At 34.5% G+C, this 19,559-nt stretch overlaps 1 protein-coding gene across 1 annotated transcript in view; it reads left to right on the top strand.

The window, feature by feature from the left end:
- MYRIP (myosin VIIA and Rab interacting protein) overlaps positions 1–19,559 on the top strand; it is a 223,310-nt gene that overhangs the window by 384 nt on the left and 203,367 nt on the right. The window lies entirely within an intron of this gene.

Genomic DNA, 19,559 nt, shown 5'->3' with positions numbered 1-19,559 from the left:
TTCAGGGAGCATCTTAATTATATTAATTTTCCTCCAATTAACAAACATTTATTTTCTCCCCTCCCTACCTTGAGAGCTTCTCTGGGATGTTTTTCTCCAGGAGCTACTCTGTACCTGTATATGGAGAGGGGGAGAAGTGAGAAGAGGGGGAGAAGTGAGAAGGGGCAAAAAGAAGAGGGAGGGTTGGCATCTGAAATTCAAATCTCCATTCTTCAGTCTTAATTGCTAACAGCTGTTCATTTTGGAAAGTGGAACTCCTAATGCTCTCAGCCTGATCAACTCCAAAATCGTCAGAATAGGGAGATATTTTTAAAGCTAAGAGTACCATTTCTTATGGTGTTCTTAGGCACTTTGTGGTGCAGTCTTCTTCACAAAATTCTCCTTTTGGGGGAAGAGGGAAACTAAAAAAGGAAAACTTGGAACAATTCACTACATAAAAATCTTTAAAGATTATACAAATCATAACTTTCAAACTTACCAGATTACAATAAAATTAGGTAATGTTTAACAAAATAAATAAAAATTCAACGCAAAATGATATTTATTTGTGATTTTCTAAGTAAGCATATGGCCAGGAGGGATTCCTTTTTATTGGAGTTGGACTCCAGAGATGTAAATCATTCCTTGGATTCCATGTGCATGATGGGGTCCAGAGTTGCTCAGGTATGGGTTAGACAAGTTGGTCTCTGAGGACCCTTGCCTCTTGGAAATTCTGCCATTTTAGCGTATTGATCATTGGAGCAAGAAAGAGTGCATGGGAGGTAATCTTTAAATCAAGCCCTACAAGTTCATGGTTATGTCCACGCATGAAAGATAGTCTCTCACCAAGCCATGTAAATGCCAAGATCACTTAAATGTCACAGTGAGGCACTGGATAGGACTTAAGGATCATTGCATATTCAATACAAGAAAAAAGAGAGCAGAAGACCCAGTATGTCTCTGTGGTATGTATTTGCCCTTTCTCTAGAGTTTGTCTTTGGAATGTAGTTTTATTGTTGCTTAATTTGTCACTGAGATTCTTTTAATTATGGGAACTATAGGAAGATGAAGATTCAAGTTTTCTCATGGTATGAGAAGTGCTGGGAACTCCATAATAGAGTTTACTCAGGTTCAATTAAGAAGGATATGACATATTTTTCTAGTAACCAAAATTGACTTTGCATACAGACAAAGCAGGTGGGGATTTGTACAGTATTATTTGAAGCAGGTGTGGAATGTCACCCATATGTGAGGAAATGATTGTTGGGCTATGTAAAGAGACCAGTGTTCTAGTACTAACTGCCAGTGATTAGGACTGTGTCATTTTGGAAATGATTTCCCTGAACCTTGAATAATTCCGCAGAAGCAATGCTGTCTAAAGTCCCAGTTCTCTGTTTTTGTAAGCTCCTCCCCTTAAAACAAGCAAATTCTTCTCCATTGGCCTGGTTATAAAGTTCAAGACAGTAAAGTCTCTAACAAAAATTATAATGTTATTCTAATTGTTATTATAAATTATAAGATATTATGAATTAAAATTAAATTCCAAATTATTTTGTCAGATTAGCAGGTCATATCTGAAGTCAGCAGCACCTGAGTTAAAATCTGACCTTAGATATGTACTAAATTTGTGACTGTGGATAAGTCATTTAACCCTGTTTGTTTGAAAACTATTTGCCTCAGTTTTCTCATTCCATCTTTACTAAAGCAACTTGACACAAAGAGTTAAATATGACTAAATAAGGATGGGCAGCTAAAAGGACTATTATTTTCATCCCCTTGGGGATTCTACCCTATTCTAGGAACTAAGAAAGATAGCATGGGAGTGAAAGCTGGTTCAAAGGATTCAAGCATTAAAACTAATATTGAAAGAGGCTTGAGATATATACTATTATTTGGCCCAAACCCCAAAGAAATAATGAAGAAATGAACCCATTGTGCACCAAAATATCCACAGAACATTAGAGGAGTCAAAGTAATTGGAAACTGGGGGAGGAAGGTGCACATTAATTAAGGAATGACTAAGCAAGATATCACAGAATACTATTATGTCACAAGAAATGATGAAAGGGACAGTTAGAAATCTAGATAGATTTATATGAACTACTTCAGAATAAAATGAGCAGAATCAGGTGAATAATTTATTAATTTATACAATAATATTAACATTGTAAACACAACTTTAAAAGATTTAAGAACTCTCATCAACACAATAACTAGCCATAATTCCAAAAGATTCCTAATTAAACAAATTAGATCTTCCTCCTGAGAAAGAATAGACTCAGAATACAGAATGAGAGAGACAGATAGATGGACAGACAGACAGATGGATAGATGATGCATATATTGTACATAACCGATATGGGAATTATTTTTAATTGCTACAGATATTTTCTACAAGAGTCTTATGTTTATTTTTTTCAAACTGTAGGGGCAGGGGCTGGGGTGGGAGAGAAAATAGATTTTTGCCAATTTTTAAAATGGTAATTTAATTTTTATAGAGCTACAGTTTATATATTATATAGAGAGCTAAATTTAGATATTTATATAATTTTAATATTTTGCTGCTTATATCACATATATATTAGAAGAGCTTATTTACATATATATATATATGTAAGTACACACACACACACACACACACACATCACATGACTTTCCTCATCATTTTCATTTAGGCCAAGGGGATGGTTGGATCTGTCCTGTTTCTTTCACTTCTGTCCCCCTTAAAACTTCCTAAAGGCCTTTGGTAATTTTTTTCCATCAAAGCTTCCCTTTACTCTCATTTTAACCTGCTATCAACATATTAAAATGTTAAGGAACACATCTGGGACTGAGGGGGGCGGGTTAAAAAGAAAAAACACAGAATCTGAATGTATACTATTTTCATTTTTCTAAAACTTCTCTTATGTTTTACCTTCCTATCTCCTATCTTGGTTTTCTTTCTCCAATGCTCACCTGGGGAGGATTGAAAGAGTCTCAACATATTGAATATGAACTGGGACTAAACAGAGAAGGGTTATGATTTCCAAGAATAGATGCCCATGAAATTTCTACTCTTTATAGATCATTCAGTAATTACATTATCAGAACTTTGAAGACTGGAGAGAGAAACTCTGAACATATAGGAATCAAACTATTTTTAAAATACAGTTAATCGAATGTGGTATGATGGAAAGAACAGTGGCTTTTTGGTCAGAGGACCTGCATTCAGATTCTGTTTCTTCTATTTACTCCCTGTGTGACCTTGGCCATGTTATTTCTCTTCTCTAGTACTGTTTCCTCATTTGTAAAGTAAGGAGATTGGACTTGGTTATCTCAGAACTCTCTTTAAGCTCTAAATCTCTAACTTTATGGTGCATTAGGAAAGAAAGAGTCAGTGAATAGAAGTCTAATTTCAAATGGATTGGATTTAATGGTCTCTAAGGACCCCCTTTCAGCTCTAAAGGTGGGACCTCATGTAGAGTACTTATTGCTATACAAGCCAGATTTCTGGGGTATGTACAGGGAAGGTATCCAATCTCTGCTGACTCTCGAGAAGATTTGAACATAGGAAAAGACATTAAATGACACATGTTGATTATATGAGAAGATCAGATATCAAGTACCTTGGGATCCTGATCAGAGGCTAGAGAGAGAACTGGGATGCTGAGGAGTTCAAGGAATGTCCTCTAGGGGACAGAGCACATATGACCTGGGCTCTGTGGCACAGACAGCATTCAAGTACTTAGAGAGAAAGAGAAAAGCAATCTAAGAGGAGAAGCCACCTAAGTTATTATGGATAAAAAACACATGAGGCTTCACCTAAACTTAGAAAGGGTGATAGTAGGCATAAGCGTCGAAAGGATAGGGTGTAGTTAGAGCGTGTAGGTCTAAGGAGTGTGACCTTGATTCTGTAGTGATAGGGAGTCCCTGAAGGTTCCAAGCAGGGTAAGTGACCCTTTTGACTTGGCTTCATCTTCTAGGAGATCGGGAGGGGAAGCATCTTTACAAGCATTATTTTGCTTGATTTTCACAACAACCCTGAGATATAGATGCTGTTGGGTTTTTTGGTAAATGTTCATTTTTGTTGTTCAGTCTTTTCAGTCACATCTGATTCTTTATGATAATATTTTCAATACTCTTTGCAAAGACACTGGAGTAGTGTGTCATTTCCTTCCTCAGCTTATTTTACAAATGAAGAAACTAAGGTCTAACTTGTGTACCTTGACATGGAACTTGAACATTCTGGAGGGACAGTGTCTTCCTTTTTTTCTAATTACACTTCTTCTATAATCACATCAATAAGAAATTTTAGTTTTCCAAATCTTTAATAATGGCATAGAGCCTTATGTTTACGTTACTTTAAAATCCAATTTACATAAGGATCTGTAAATTCTATGTTGCTTAGAAACACTTCAAGAAAAAATTAGTTTAATGAATCTATTGCTAGTGTCTATTTAATTTTTTCATGGTCAGCTTATTTATGCAGTGTACAAATCAGTATTATGTTCATATCATCCACAGGGTTAGATTTAATTCTTCTTATGTACCAGGGATCATTGGCTTTTATTATTGCAAATACTTGAACACAGGTGAAAAAGGCTATGTATCTTTTCTTGGGAGGAGGAGATAAGAAGGAGAACAATTACTTGAATCTCACTAGACTAGGTGTAGTTTTTGCAGATGACAATGGCAAAAAGATGTTGATTTTTTGACAGTTTCCTATTTTGTTGCTTATGATGTCATATAGTTTTTGAATCTCATAGTGCACTGTCATGCCTTCACTTATACATTTGTAAAAATTCAAACAAATATATTAAGTTTATAATTGCTTTTGTTTCTCTTTGACCAGATGTCAGAATCTACTTTCAGGTGGAAGACTAACTAATGACACAGTATTACAATTTGTTGGCTGCTTTGAACAAATATATAAGCTTCTTGAATGCAAGGACTGCTTAATTTTTTTAATCTTTGCACAGTGAAGGCTGTGATCAGAGCCTACATTAAAAAAAATTATATGCTAAAACAAAGGTTTAGAACAGTCATTCCATACATACATGACTATTATAAGAACATACTTTTTAAGTGTTAATTTTTTTCCCAAAAATGTACTCCTTTGGGTTATAAGGAGAGTAGACAAATCTAGGACTCCAACTCATCTACTCAGTTAACTTATTGATTGGTTAATGGCCTTTGGATTATGGTCTTCATTTCCTATCCTTCCCTTGACCTGAGCCCTCATTTCAAAAAACTGGATTCTTTTCTTTGTTGACTTGAACTGTTCACTGAGCCTATTATCCAAATGTTACCATGATGTTTCAAGAAGGCAAACTGAAGAGTAGTAGGAATTAGGTTGCATTTTTTTCATTCATTCTGTGATGCAGGCAGGCTTAGATAATCACTGATACCCTATAGAGCAGTCGTTTAATCCTCAATTTTTTTCACCATGAGATTCATCTCATCCTTTTTCTCTAGCCAAACTCCATGTTTGTGCTTGGCATAGAATATGAGCGATTGGATTTTGAAGTTTAGCTCCCTATGAGACAGTAGCAGTTTTTTTCTGATCTGTACTGAAAGAAGGAAAGCCATACTGTCTGTTATTTGGGTTGCTAGAACAACTTACTTCCCCATATCAGATCACTCTCATAAATCTAAGTATGAAACATTTCATATGTGATATTACCTAGTTGTCAGCTCCTTAAATCAGTAATTCTTTATAGAAAATCACCTCAATTAAACCCTTATCAGACAAGAATATAAGCCTTTAAATTAGAATGCTCAAATAGCCACCAAGCTCATGTTGAAATATTATATTTCTCATTTCTAGAAAGGCAATAAGAAATAATTCCTCTTTATTGGCTATGCCTGCCTTAGTTATTCATTTGACTTTCTTGAAGGGAAAGGAAAGTGCCATGTTTAGAAAGATTTTTTACTAGATGGAGTTTTTCCCTTCCCCACCATGAAATAGAATATTAATTGATTGACATAAATTGAACTGTTATTGTTCAGTCATTTCTATTGCATTTGATTCCTCCTGATGCCATTTGGAGTTTTCTTGGAAGACATTGAAACGGTTTGCCATTTCCTTCTCCAGTTCATATAACAGGTAAGAAAACTAAGACAAAAAGCATTAAGTGACATGTCCAGGGTCACATAACTAGGGAGACCAGATTTGAACTCTGTATCCTTCTGACTCCATGGCTAGTGCTCTATCCATTGGATCATCTAACTGCCCTATAAATCTAGAAATTTCAACATTGGTAGCTATGGCAAAGGAGATTGGCCTAGGATCAAGTCCTACCTCAGATATATACCATGTGACTGACTCCTCGCAAGTTATGTATTTTTTTTTTAGGATTTTTCAAGGCAAATGGGGTTAAGTGGCTTGCCCAAGGCCACACAGCTAGGTCATTATTAAGTGTCTGAGTCCGGATTTGAACTCAGGTACTCCTGACTCCAGGGCCAGGCTCTATCCCCACTGCACCACCTAGCCACCCCAATATATAATTTCTTAATGCCCCAGACATCTCAGATGAATCAACTTGTGATACCAGACACCGTGCCCTAGATATAAAGAAAAGCAAAAAACAAAGTCTCTGATCTCAAAGAGTTCACACTTAATAGAGAAGGAAGACAGGATCTATACAATGAAAAAAAAAGGTGATTATTTCAGAGGGAAGGTAAGTAGGGAGGGAACTGGGAAGAGTCTGTTAGACATCTCTGTAATACCCAGAACTACCACATAGTATCCAAAGCACTTCAAAGAAGAAATTATTGAGATTTTTGCAACAACTTTTCCAAATATAATTAAAAGAGTATGTTTGAGTTTCTACCTTGATATAGGGCTATAATTTAGCCATCTTTTGAGATCTATGAACATAAAAAAGGTTGAATTTTATTTATATTGCCTAGAGTTGTTCATTTTCCCATAGTTATATAACTCAGTCACAGCCAAACTCATTATGCTTAACTTTTAAGAGCAAGTTTGTCTTGAATCCTCAGCTTGGAATATTTCAGACAAATAAGATTTTTTTTTACCCACTCAGTTATTTTGGCAACTGAGAAAAGAATTTATATTGTAACATGATGTTTTGACTTTAATTATAGATCTTACTGCAGTAGATGCTATAATGCAATAGCTTTAAGTTATGGATATTGGGGGCATGAAGCATGTTGCTTCATAATCCTCACTATTTTTATGCTTTTTTGGCTGCTTTCTAGAATATTGATTTTAGTCTAAAATTCCCTTTGTGATTTGGAATTGAGTTCTCTGAACCATCAATCATTGGGGCATTCATCCAACATATTTGACTAATTCACTTGGGAGAAATTTTAAGAGACACCATGTATGTTGATTTCTACCTCAAGCCAATTTTAGTTACAACACAATAAAATAGCTCATATCAACTCTGTAAATATATATATATATATATATGTGTGTGTGTGTGTGTGTGTGTGTATATATATATATATATATATATATATATATATATATATATATGTTTATAGACTTTATAGACTGCCTTGTGAAAAGTGAGCCATAGTATTCAAAAATCTCTACCAAGGGAAATAAATATTCCCTAGAAGTTGTTTGAGACCTTGCTGAATGACATGGAAAAGCAACACTATTAAGTATAGTATTATACTGAGGTAGACTCCAAGACCTCTCTCATACAATTGGGTCAATATACTGCCAGCCACCTCCGTATTTTACAGATGAGAAAATTTGGGGGGCAATCAGATGACTCAGTGAATAGAGCATGCAAGTCTGGAATCAGGAAGACTTGAGTTCAAATTTGGCCTCAGACACTTGGTAGCTGTGTTAACCTGGGCAAGTCACTTAACTCTATTTCCTCATTTATAAAATGAGCTGGAGAAGAAAACAGCAAGCAACTCCAATGTCTTTGCCAAGAAAACCTTGAAATGGGATCATGAAGAGTCAGACTGGACTGAAAATAACAACAGCAAAGAGGTGAAATGACTTGCCTAGGGTCACACAGGTAGTAACTAGGGAAGAAAGAGTTTGAAGCCAGTATTTGAGTACACTACTCTGCCTTTCAGTTAATGTCAACATCTCCTTTGTTTCCCACTGTGTTAGACCCTGAGAATACAAAAGAATAAGTAGCATTAAGTGACTTGTCCAGGGTCACATAACTAGGGAGACCAGGTTTGAACTCTGGATCCTTCTGACTCCATGGCTAGTGCTCTATCCATTGGATCATCTAACTGCCCTATATTCTCATGCATACAATTATTGGAATACTGCAAACTGATTTCACTGAACTTTAGTTATTTTTAATATCAATCTTCTCACTGGAGAAAGATGAATATCTAAGTCCTAAGGAATTCAGTTTTGCAAAAATGTTTTGTCAACTTCAGATGAAACCTCCAGGAAAAGTTTTTTATTCTAATTATCCTCTGTTTAGGGTTTTTTCATGAGTTATTATGACCTAAATAATACATATGAAAATGTATTTTTGTTGTCCTCTTTGGCCTCAAATCTTATTTTCACCTTAATAGGTTATGGAAGATTAGATATGTCTATTGCAGGAAGAAGAATGGGTTCTTTCTTAAGAAAGAATATTTTTGTACCAAATGGGGAAATGAATTATACAATTTGCCATCTTTCATAATGCATAAAATTGTTCATTTTGACAAGTTATTATGCACAATCTTTTAGACTTTGTAAACAACAGCATATTAAAAAATCTCAGTAGGAGGCCAGACTCTAAAATCTGCCCCCCCAATACATAAGTGATATACTTTAACAATTGGAATAAAATTGTTTACAGAGCTAGAACTTTCCTTCTAGGCTTGGAGCAAATACATTTCTTACTTTTATTCTTCCTAAATTTTATTATAAAAATCTCCAGTGGAGAAAGGATTGAACCTGGAGTTAGGAAGGCCTGAATTCAAATCTTGCCTCAGACACTAGTTATGACATACTGGACAAGTTGCTTAAACTCTGTTCACCTTAGATCCCCTCTGTAAAATGGGATAATAAGAGCCCCTATTTCCCAGTGTTGTTGTGATGATGAGAGGATGTGTTGATAATTAGAAAACATTTAGCATTGTGACTGATCCATAGTAAGCACTATTTCAATAGTATCTATTATTGTTATTATCTTTGATATGGGGCTAACAATAGTGCCAACTTCCAACAGTCAAGGTAAGGATTAAATGATAAAATATTTGTCATGCACTTTGAAAATCTTCAAAAGGCTATAAAAATACTAGTTATGATCATCAGTGTCATCATCTTCATTGTCTCTTACAGATCCATTTTGTGCCTTTTTTTTATAAGGAAACAGGAATCACTGCCCCTGTTAAAATTGAAAAGAGAATATATATTTCCATTTTTCTGGGAAGTATACTTTTTCATTTATTGTTTTAGATACATTTCTTTTTTTCCTTAGGAAATTTCAAGTCTCATTTTATTTTCACTTGGAATCATGCATTCTTTGCCTTCATGTGATCACTCTGTTATTACTTAGCATTCACAGAACTCTTGGGATTCACCAAAGAACTTATTATTTCCTTGAAAAGCCCTTCAAAATCTTTTTGATGTAGCTCGAAAAACAGTCTAATATTTTAGTGTGAAATTCCCTGAGGTGAGAGCTCCCCTCTCAACCATCTCCTGAGAACCACTCCTAATCTATCCCACATATTCCCTCACATGAATAGAGAAAATTTTTTCTCTTGCATTTTTCCTGTCTTATCTCTTTCAGAACCACTGATTTCCATACCAAAACTGGGCCTTTTTAGCCCTACCATGAGAATTAAAAAAAAAATTCCTATGTTTTAACTTTAGACAGGCTTCTTAAATTCTTTTCAATTCTCCCATATTTCCCTAATAGAAATTGGAATCATAAGTAGACACAATGCTCCAAATGTGGCCTGCTATAGTATTGGAAACAATCATTTCCAATAGTTAAGCAATTAAATTGTGGAGATAGTGAGAAGTATAATACAATACCATCCATGTTATCTTGTCTGTTGCCAGAACTGTTCCAAAGAGGCTTTCCATGATCCTGCAGAACTGTAAAACATAATCATTTCATCTACTTGTATAAGAGTCTGCTCAACACTAAACATAAAAAAAAATGATAGAGACAACTTGTCCCCTATCCCTGGACAGTTTCTAGGTGAACTTCATTGAATATAAAATGAGAATAATGAGGATAATAATAATAATAATAATAATAATAATAATAATAATAATAATGACATTTATATAGAATTTTAAGGTATACAAAGTAGCTTCCTTGATCTAGACACAATGGTTCATTATCTATAATAATTTTTTTGATTGCCATGTCATTTTTTGGTCTTTCATTTATCTCAGAGATCCGTAAAGACTTTCAAAGTCTCTATAAGAGAGAATTAGATATCTTTTACACTCACTCAAGCAACATGCTAATGCAGGTTACAAAAGTCAGTCTTCCAAGGAAGTGACTGACTTTACATTTTTATTTTCTTTTCCCATTTAATCCTGGGAAAATGCTAGTTGGAGAGCTGTAACCTAGCAGAGAGAGCTTTTAAGTATTGATTTTTAGGAAAATGAAGACTTTCTATAATGTATATATTAAGCATATTGATATATCATTGAGGCCTTTGATAAGCTATTGACCTCTCACCCCAATCTGCTATTGACTAAAAGCCTACAGAGATAAGATAGCACAACAGAAAAATAAAGAGCCAATCAAGTAAAATGGAAGGAATAATGGTTATATGAGGATAGAAAATGCTTTAAAGTAGGACTTCTAAACTTAGATGTTAGTAAGATATAAAGCAGTATAACTTGAAGGTCAGCTTCTTTTTTAAAGACAAATTAATGGTTTTATTCTTTAATGTAGCATTGATCTCTATGCAAGTAAAGGTTTTTGGGAATTCTAACTTTTTTTTTACTTTTTTGTTAATATGAGTTAGAAACAATTTGAAGTATTAAATCACTAATATCCATAAGACACTGATCACAGAGAATATAATTTAAATGGTCTAGGGGTGAGCTTTATTGCTTCCAAAATGTTTAGAATTTCATACATAGTGATCCTTTCTTTTTTCAAAATCTCAGTTCCATATTGATCTATCATATACCACTGCTCCCTCTTCTTCACCCCTCTTCCCCAATCCTTCATTCCTTCCTTCCATCCCATCCCAAGAGAACTTTATCTCCTCCAGGGGAGGGGCACTTTCATTTTTGTCTTCCTATCCTCAAACAGTAGTACTATAGTAAACTTTTAATAGTACTTACTGAATTGAATTGAATTGAAAAAAATCTATAATTTGGAACCCTTTCCTTTATGATATCAGGACTGTAGGTAGAAAGTGAGGAGAAAAATTGCATTTGGAGTAGATTTAAGGGAATGCTTCAAATCTGGCCTCAGACACTTAATAATTAGTTAGCTGAGTGATCTTGGGAAAGTCACTTAATCCCACTGCCTTGCAAAAAAATAAATAACTAAAAATAAAATAAAATAATTTCATCTAAACTGTTTGTGGTTGTTAAGAAGAGAATGTTTTACTTTTTCCCAATAATATTTCCATTTTGTTAATGTCCTGCAATTCCTTTACTGAAAAAAAGTGAAGGATATGGGAAGTTCAGATTATTCACAGACCAGTCTACTTGAAGAGACATTTTGGAAAAGGGGGACTTTCTAATAGTATTCACATCAGTACAATACAACTGCTGATACAATAGCAACAATACTAGATTTTGAATCAGTTGATCTTAGCTTAAATACCAGTAGGGCTTTTTCCTGCCTATAAGACTTTGAATGAGTGCTTTAGGGTCTAGTTTCTTCATCTACACAATAAGAAGATTAACTAGATGATAGCTTAAGGATACTTCTGGTTATACATCCTTTGAGCCAGACCAATGCATGATAAACTTGTCTCCTTTCATGTAAGAGCATCCTTGAACATATATGCCTATATGTCTGTGTATGTGTGTGTGTATAGTTCAGGAAGTTCTTCAAATATGGCAGACCTAGGAAAGATCTAGGTCTACTGATAAGAGAATCAACATACGAAATATAGAATTATATATGTTCCCGAGACCAGAAAGACCTTCAATAACCACTTTACCAGCTTTAGATGCCCTATGGAGAAAAAAGTACTAGGTCCTCCTGAAAGAATGTGGGAATAAAAAAAATCCACACAGAACTTGAGACTCAGTTTGGTTGAATATGAAATGCCTAAGGCAGCTAGGTAGCAAAGTGAATAGGGCATCAGACTTAAGTTCAAATCCAGCCTCAGACACTTAATAATTACCTAGCTGTGTGGCCTTGGGCAAGCCACTTAACCCCATTGCCTTGCAAAAAATCTTAAAAAAAAAAGATTTGGCAATGGGGAAGAAATGAATTCCAGGTATAAAAAGGGGGAGGAAACAACATGAAGGTTCAGAGATGAGAAAAGGAAAAGTGAATATGAGAAATAGCAGACTACTTGAGGAGTAGAGTTGAGTTCTTAAAAAGATTGGAATCAATTGTTTTTAAATACTAGGCTGAAGTTTGCATTTTATTCTAGAGGCATTAGGAAACTGCTGATTTTGAATTGGGTGATATGATGGTGAAATGCTCAAATCTTTGTTTTTGGAAGGTGATTTTGCATACTGTGGAAGATTGAATTGGGATGAGCAGAGATTAGTAGCAGGGAGAGAGAAATAAATACATTATTAAAAAATAATGTTATTTTTCCCCAGACTGGTTCAAAAAAATTGAGATTCTACATTGAGTTGATTTGACAAAGTATCATGGTAGGAACTTACTTCCATTCCAAAGATATTTCCTTATACTCCAACCTCTAAGATAAAATATAAGCAAAGGGGGGGGGGGGGAGGAAGCAGAACTGACTTCACATTCTAGTATCGATCTTCTTAAAAAATCATTTTTATGGATATATTTTATTTTTACATAACATAAATATTCCCTTGTATCCTTCCCAACATCCTTCCAAAGAGGCATCCTTTATAACAAAGAATTTGTGTCAGTCTATTTTGTATTAAAATCATATACTCAGGTTAGAGGTAAACATTAACTCAAGAACTGTAATTAGCTCCTAGCTTAGACCATGAAGGAAATTGCTTAAAGTCAATTGGATAACCCAGGTGTGACCAATTTAAGGATAAATCAAACCATTTCTCTGAGAGCTATGTTCAACCTTTCTGGTTGATGAAAAAGTATGCTACACCTTTTAGTTTTTATCATGGAAGAAAAGGAGAACTTACTTTTCATCAAGAGTAAAATCAAGAAATCTTAAACATCATATAATTTCTTTTAATCAAATGATGATTTTGTTATTGTTGACTCCTGAAGTCATGTCCAAACTCATCATGATGCCATGGACTACAGCACAGGAAGCCTTTCTATCCTCTCTACTATCTCTTGAAACCTGTCCGATTTTCTTTTCATTGTTTCCTTGACATTATCTAACCATCTCATTCTCTGCCATCCCCCTTTCCTTCTACCTTCAATCTTTCCTAGCATCAAAATTTTTTTTTCAATAAAAGGCCTGACTTATTATGTGACCAAGTTTTTAAGCTTCAGTGTTTGACCTTCCAGTGAATAGCCTGAATTAATTTAAGTATTGACTGATTTGATCTCCTTGCTGACTAAGGGACTCTCAAAAAAAAGTCTTTAGCAACACATCTTGAAAACATCGATTCTGAAGAGATAATCGTATTTACTGTTTTTCTTCCTTATTCACAAAGGTCAGCTCTGTAGCAGGTAGATCAAATAACTGGCACATTTAAAGTTGGTTTTATTGCTATTCTTTCATTTCATGGTGAGTTTTCTTGCCAGAGATAGTGGATTGATTTGCCATTTCCTTCTCCAGCTCATTTTATGGATGTAGAAAATGAAACAAATAGGGTTAAGTGACTTGCCTAGGGTCCCGCAGCTTCTAAGACAATATTGGAGTTTAGAAGATGAGTCTTTCTAACATTAATTTAGAGTTGAGCACTCTCTCTACTATGTTACCTAATAGTCCCAGAGATAAAATTATTTAAAGTTTATTTTAATTAAATTTGGTATTGTCATGTGCCATTTTAATACCAAGTGTTTACCATCAATTAGGGGCAATAAATAAACAAATCATGGCACTTGAATAGTACTGCATCATAAAAAATGATAAATAGAATTCAGAAAACCATGAGAAGATATTTTTAAATATACTGCTGAGTCAATTAAGCAAAGCTAAGAAAACATACCCAGCACTATAAATGGAAAGAATAACAACCAAAAAAGAAAAACCAATCAGCCAACATTCATTTACACAAATATAAAGATTAAAGCATTCCCTCTTCACAAAATCTGATGGGAAGAATACCTGCATGTATGTGTACATGGTTGGTTGGTCTTCACCTTGCCCTCTTGAAGAGGATCAAAGTGACATCATAATATATTTGGCTGCTCAGATCAATAGGAAATCAGAAGACTCTATCACATGACAGGTACAATGTGTGTGTATGTGTGTACGTGTGTGTACATGTGTATCACATATACATCTATACACATTGTGTGTGTGAGTGGGTATGCACACACACACATACACAGAATAAACAATTACAGAAAAAATATAATTTAGGAAGGGAGGAAACTACTAATTGGAGCAACAGGAAAGATTCTTTGTAGAAGGTCTTACCCAAGCTGTGCCTTAATGAACTAAAGCTATTTTGGATTCTCTGATGCAGAGTTAGGAGGGAATGAATTCCAGGAACAGGGGATAGGTAGCCAGAACAATGGAACAGATATGGGATATGGTGTATTGCGTATGATGCATTGCAAGAAGATTGATTTGGCTGGATTATAGAGTACATGAAAGGGAATGAAAAATGAGGTTGAAAAGGTAGGTTGGAGCTAAATGGTGAAGGGCTTTAAGAGTCAAACAAAAAAAGTCTATATTTTATCCAAGAGGAAATAGATATTAGAGTTTAATGTATTGGGTAGTGCTATATAGGGTCAGACCTGTATGCAAGGACAATCACTTTGGCAGTGAAGGACATGGATTGTACAAGAAAGAGCCCTGAGATTCAGAGATCAATTCAGAAGTTATTTCAATAGTACTTATTATACAATAATATTATTGTTGTTGTTTGTCCTTCATTTTCAAAGAGAACCAATGACATCATGTCTTTACTTACACATGATTTGGATTTAAGGGAGACAGAGTTGCACAAAATGATCAGCCTCACTCTCTCTTCCTGAGTCAAAGAAGTCCAGGAAAGAAGTGATGAAAGCATGAAGATGATGATCATGTGAGTAAAGTGAAGGTGTAGATGTGAGAGGTGAAAAAAAACTAAACGCTGTTTAATTAAAATTATCATTCTTGGCTACTGGGAAAATTTGACTAAGTGGATCTACCTCTCCTATCTGCAGACATGGAGGACTATGATTTGGAATACTGCGTATCCAGTGTAATTGGTATTAAAGCAGTTCTTGGGAGAAAGGGGAAATAATGCTCTTAAAATCATACATTAGCATAATAGAAAAAGAGGATTAATGAACTGGATTTGCACTTTAACAATTAGAAAGTCAGAAGATAAACTTAAAAAAGATTATTGGTATGTTTGTTAGTATTACTCAGCTATATTTTTTCTCTCTGCTTTTTAGTTTTTGTTATAAGGAATGGGTAAATGAATAGGGAGGAGAAGTTATATATCTGTAAATGAAAGTAATGTAAAAGCAAAAGATATCAATGAGAATAAAGAAAAACAGATAATGATAGATAAGATCATTGTCAAAGATGCTTTCTTTCACTGGCACACATTAGCTAATCATTTAACTTTCCTCCAAGCTATTGTAGAAACATAGAATCTACATATCTTTATTTTGAAATAAGTGGTTATATTACTCAACTAAATATCTTACAGACCAGCAACTTAGCAACATTTAACTCTGGTACTTGATTGATTTCAAGCTTTGAGAATGAAAGATATCATAGGCAGAACTGCTCTGCTTTAATCCATCATTGCCCAATGAATAAGAAGATAATGGATCCTTTACTGCAATTTGCTCTAGACATTCATTCACCAAGGGGCATAATCACCATGATCATACCTTGGCAATAAATGAAAAGAACTTCATTTTTATATTCCTTTTGCTATTTTTCTATATTTTGCTGTTTGCTATATTCACTTTAGCCCAATGTCTGGACATTGAATTCCTTCTTTTTCCATGTATATTTCCCCATGCTTTATCTAATCAAATATATGTAGAGTAGCCACACTCTCCACACACTCACACACAGACACAGACACACACACAATAAAGAGAGAGAAATTAATGTCTCATTTTTTTAAGTTAAAAACCTACCAAATAATAGTGGATGCTGAGCAAAAAGTTAGTTTTCTTCTTTTGTGTATTATTTAGCCAGTTTGTTTTATATAGAAATACAAGTCTCTTGGTCATAATTAGTCATACCCATATATATTCAAATCCTGACTGTCACTTAACTCTTACCTAAATGGTTTAATCTTTGAAGCAACCATTTTCTCACCTCTAAAATGAGAGGGTTGACTTGATGGCCACTAAGGTTTTTTCCAGCTCTAAAGCTGATCCAATGAGCCTACAAACTTAAAGAAAAAGAATGAAGTATAGAATGCACTGTTATAGAAGCATTTTCCTTCACAAACCCTGATTAACATTGCCTCCTTTTTGCAAGTCATGTTATTGAAAATGTTCTGATGAAAAGAGAAGTTCTGCTATAACATATTACATTTGTTCAAAGAAAAATATTAGTGAAAAAAGAAGAGCATCTATCTGTTACAACAAATCTTAGTCTTGGTGACTGGAAAGAACTCAGAGACACAATCTGTCCTACTTTTCCTAGAAAAAGCACTTTAAAAATCTCAAAATATACAAAGACATCCCTTTGTAAATAAGTGACCAAAATATAAGCATGGTTTTCAGAAGGATTGCAAACAATCAGCAACTCTGAAAGTTTGCTCTCGATTCCTAGTAACAAAAAAACAATTAAAACTATCAGAAGATTCACCTCACACTCAGTAAATTGATCAAAATGACAAAAGAAAAATAGCCAGTGTTGCAGGGATGCAAATTTCTTCCTTCACTGTGGGTCTCTGAATGGATCCACCATGGTGAAAAACAATTTGGAATTATCTAAGAAATATCCTTGAACTTTTCTATATGCTTTAACCCAGAGATCTCACTGCTGGTCATATTAGGATCATAGCTATAAAACTGGAAAAGACCATAGAGGCTATCTCGCTAATGCCTTAATTTTATGAAAGAAGGCACAGATCAAGTGACTTTCCTAAAAGGATAACTGTTAGTCAGTCCTTCAATGCCAAAATCAGTGCTAATTCAGTACCATGTTGTCTCCAAATATCCCAAAGGGGTCAAAAATAGAAAGATTCAATTCTCCCGTTTTCCTTATCTCTTCCCGCCAGACCTCACTCAACCTCTGACCCTGAGACTTGGTCTCCCAAAGATGAGCTTTGACCTCTTATTATCCAGAACCAGATTGCCATGCTCTTCCAACCAGTTCCAAACCATGCCAATTTGCTCTCCTTTTACATTCTAACTCTCATGTGTTGTCTTCCCCAATTAGAATAAAAGAACGTAGAGACCATGACTCAGAATAAGCATGTAATAAATGCTTTTTTCATCCAACTGGAACTGTTGACTAATTTGTACCATATAAATATATTTAAAATTGTGTGATAAAAATACAAGAATATGAGGAATTCCGATAAACAAAAAAAGACTTCTGTGAGTTGGGGCAAGTAAAGTAAGCAGAACTAGAAAGACAAGTTACATAATGACTACCACAAAAAATAAATGAAAAAGATTAAGTCCAGATCTTGACCAGTCTTGACCCTAGAAAAGGGATTAAGAATTTATGTCTCTCCTTTCATTTGTGAAGTGAGGGACTGGGTGCATAGAAATGGTCACTGTGTCACTTGATTTTGCTTAATATTTTCTTTGTTAATATAAAAGTAAAACTTACTGGGCAGGGTTGGAGGGAATGACACCAACAATCGATTAATACAAAAACAAAAGGCATCAATGCATTTTTGTGAATGGATGAATAATTAAGTAATAATAAATAAAACATGGGCTATCATGGGGAAAAATGATGCTTTTCCCTTCTTGAGATTAAGCTTCCTTTAGATAGATGCATCATGAAAGCAAGCATAGTTTATGAAATCTTATAAAATGAGACAAATGTAGTCATCTTGACAGAAAATGAAAGTAAATATCTCTACCTGTCTGTATTATTCTTTTCCTGAGACATGTCATAGTCCCCATGGTTTTTTAATGTACCAGCTCACAGAGCAAAAAATCAGATCCTAATGCAAAAGATAAGGTTAAAGGAACAGTTCGTTATCTACTTACCTACTTTCTTAATTCCCTTTAAGATCCAGTTCAAAGCTCATCTTATATAGAACAATGTGTTCCCATTACCCTAGACACTACAGTCTTCCCTCTGAGTTTACTTTCCATCCACCTCTATATAAATCCTGTCTATATCAAGTCATTTGTGTTGTCTTCTTCTGTTAGAATGGAAGCTCCCTGAAGGCAAGGACTATTTTTACCTTTTTTGGTATTCTTAGTGCTTAGTACTAGTTGGTATGTAACAAAAACTGACTGACTTTCTCTCTAGGCCTCAGTTTCCTCATTTATAAATTTAAAACAGTAATTCTAGAGAGTTTCCAAGATCCATATTTTCCAGCTGTAATCAATGGATACAAATAGATTCTAATTTATGATATGAAATAATGGAAAGACAAATGAAATTTTTTTTAGGTTTTTTGGTAAGGCAAATGGGGTTAAGTGGCTTGCCCAAGGCCACACAGCTAGGTAATTATTAAGTGTCTGAGACTGAATTTGAACCCAGGTACTCCTGACTCCAGGGCCGGTGCTTTATCCATTACACCATTTAGCTGCCCCGACAAATTAAAAATTGCAAAAGCCTATGCTATATACATTATTAAGTTGTTCAATTATATTATGAGTTTTCTTGTACTATTTTTCTTTTTTCTTCTTAGTTATTAAGGTTGACTTTCTGTGAAAAGTAAGACTATATTGGGAAATGAAGATGATAAAAAAATTAAAGTTCAATAAATATATTAGTGAAGTATTTTATTAATAGTAATAAATTACATATAATTTAATTAGATGATAATATTAATTATATCAATAAAATCATTAAACATAGCTTTGAATTGGGGAGGAGGGAGTATGTCAATCCATACACAGATGACCCACCTAGATATTTTTTGAAACATAATGCAAAGTCTTCCCTAAGTGGGCATATGCTTATTGCCAGTCCATTGTTTCATCAAGGAGTCCCTGGCATCTTGCCTAGTGATAAAGTGGGCCTTTCCTAAAATTGATGAGAGAGAATCTGATAGTTCTGTGTTAATACCTTTGTGCTCTTGGAAAGTAACAAAGCAATCTCTTGCAAGCTCATCACCTTGCATTCCCTGGTGAATCATCATTCCTAAACTTCCTGCTGGTAGCAGAAAAACAAAAATTGACTAGAAGAACAAATTGGGGGAAATAACAATGATTTCTCAGGAACATCCTTCAATGACCTTAATAAATTAAAATCTCTGGATTAGAATCATTTTCATT

Source organism: Macrotis lagotis, chromosome 7 (genome assembly GCF_037893015.1).
Source record: "Macrotis lagotis isolate mMagLag1 chromosome 7, bilby.v1.9.chrom.fasta, whole genome shotgun sequence".
In the NCBI taxonomy this organism is placed as follows: Eukaryota; Metazoa; Chordata; class Mammalia; order Peramelemorphia; family Peramelidae; genus Macrotis; species Macrotis lagotis.
The sequence above is the reverse complement of the archived record's forward strand: the minus strand, read 5'-3'. Positions and strand labels throughout refer to the sequence as shown.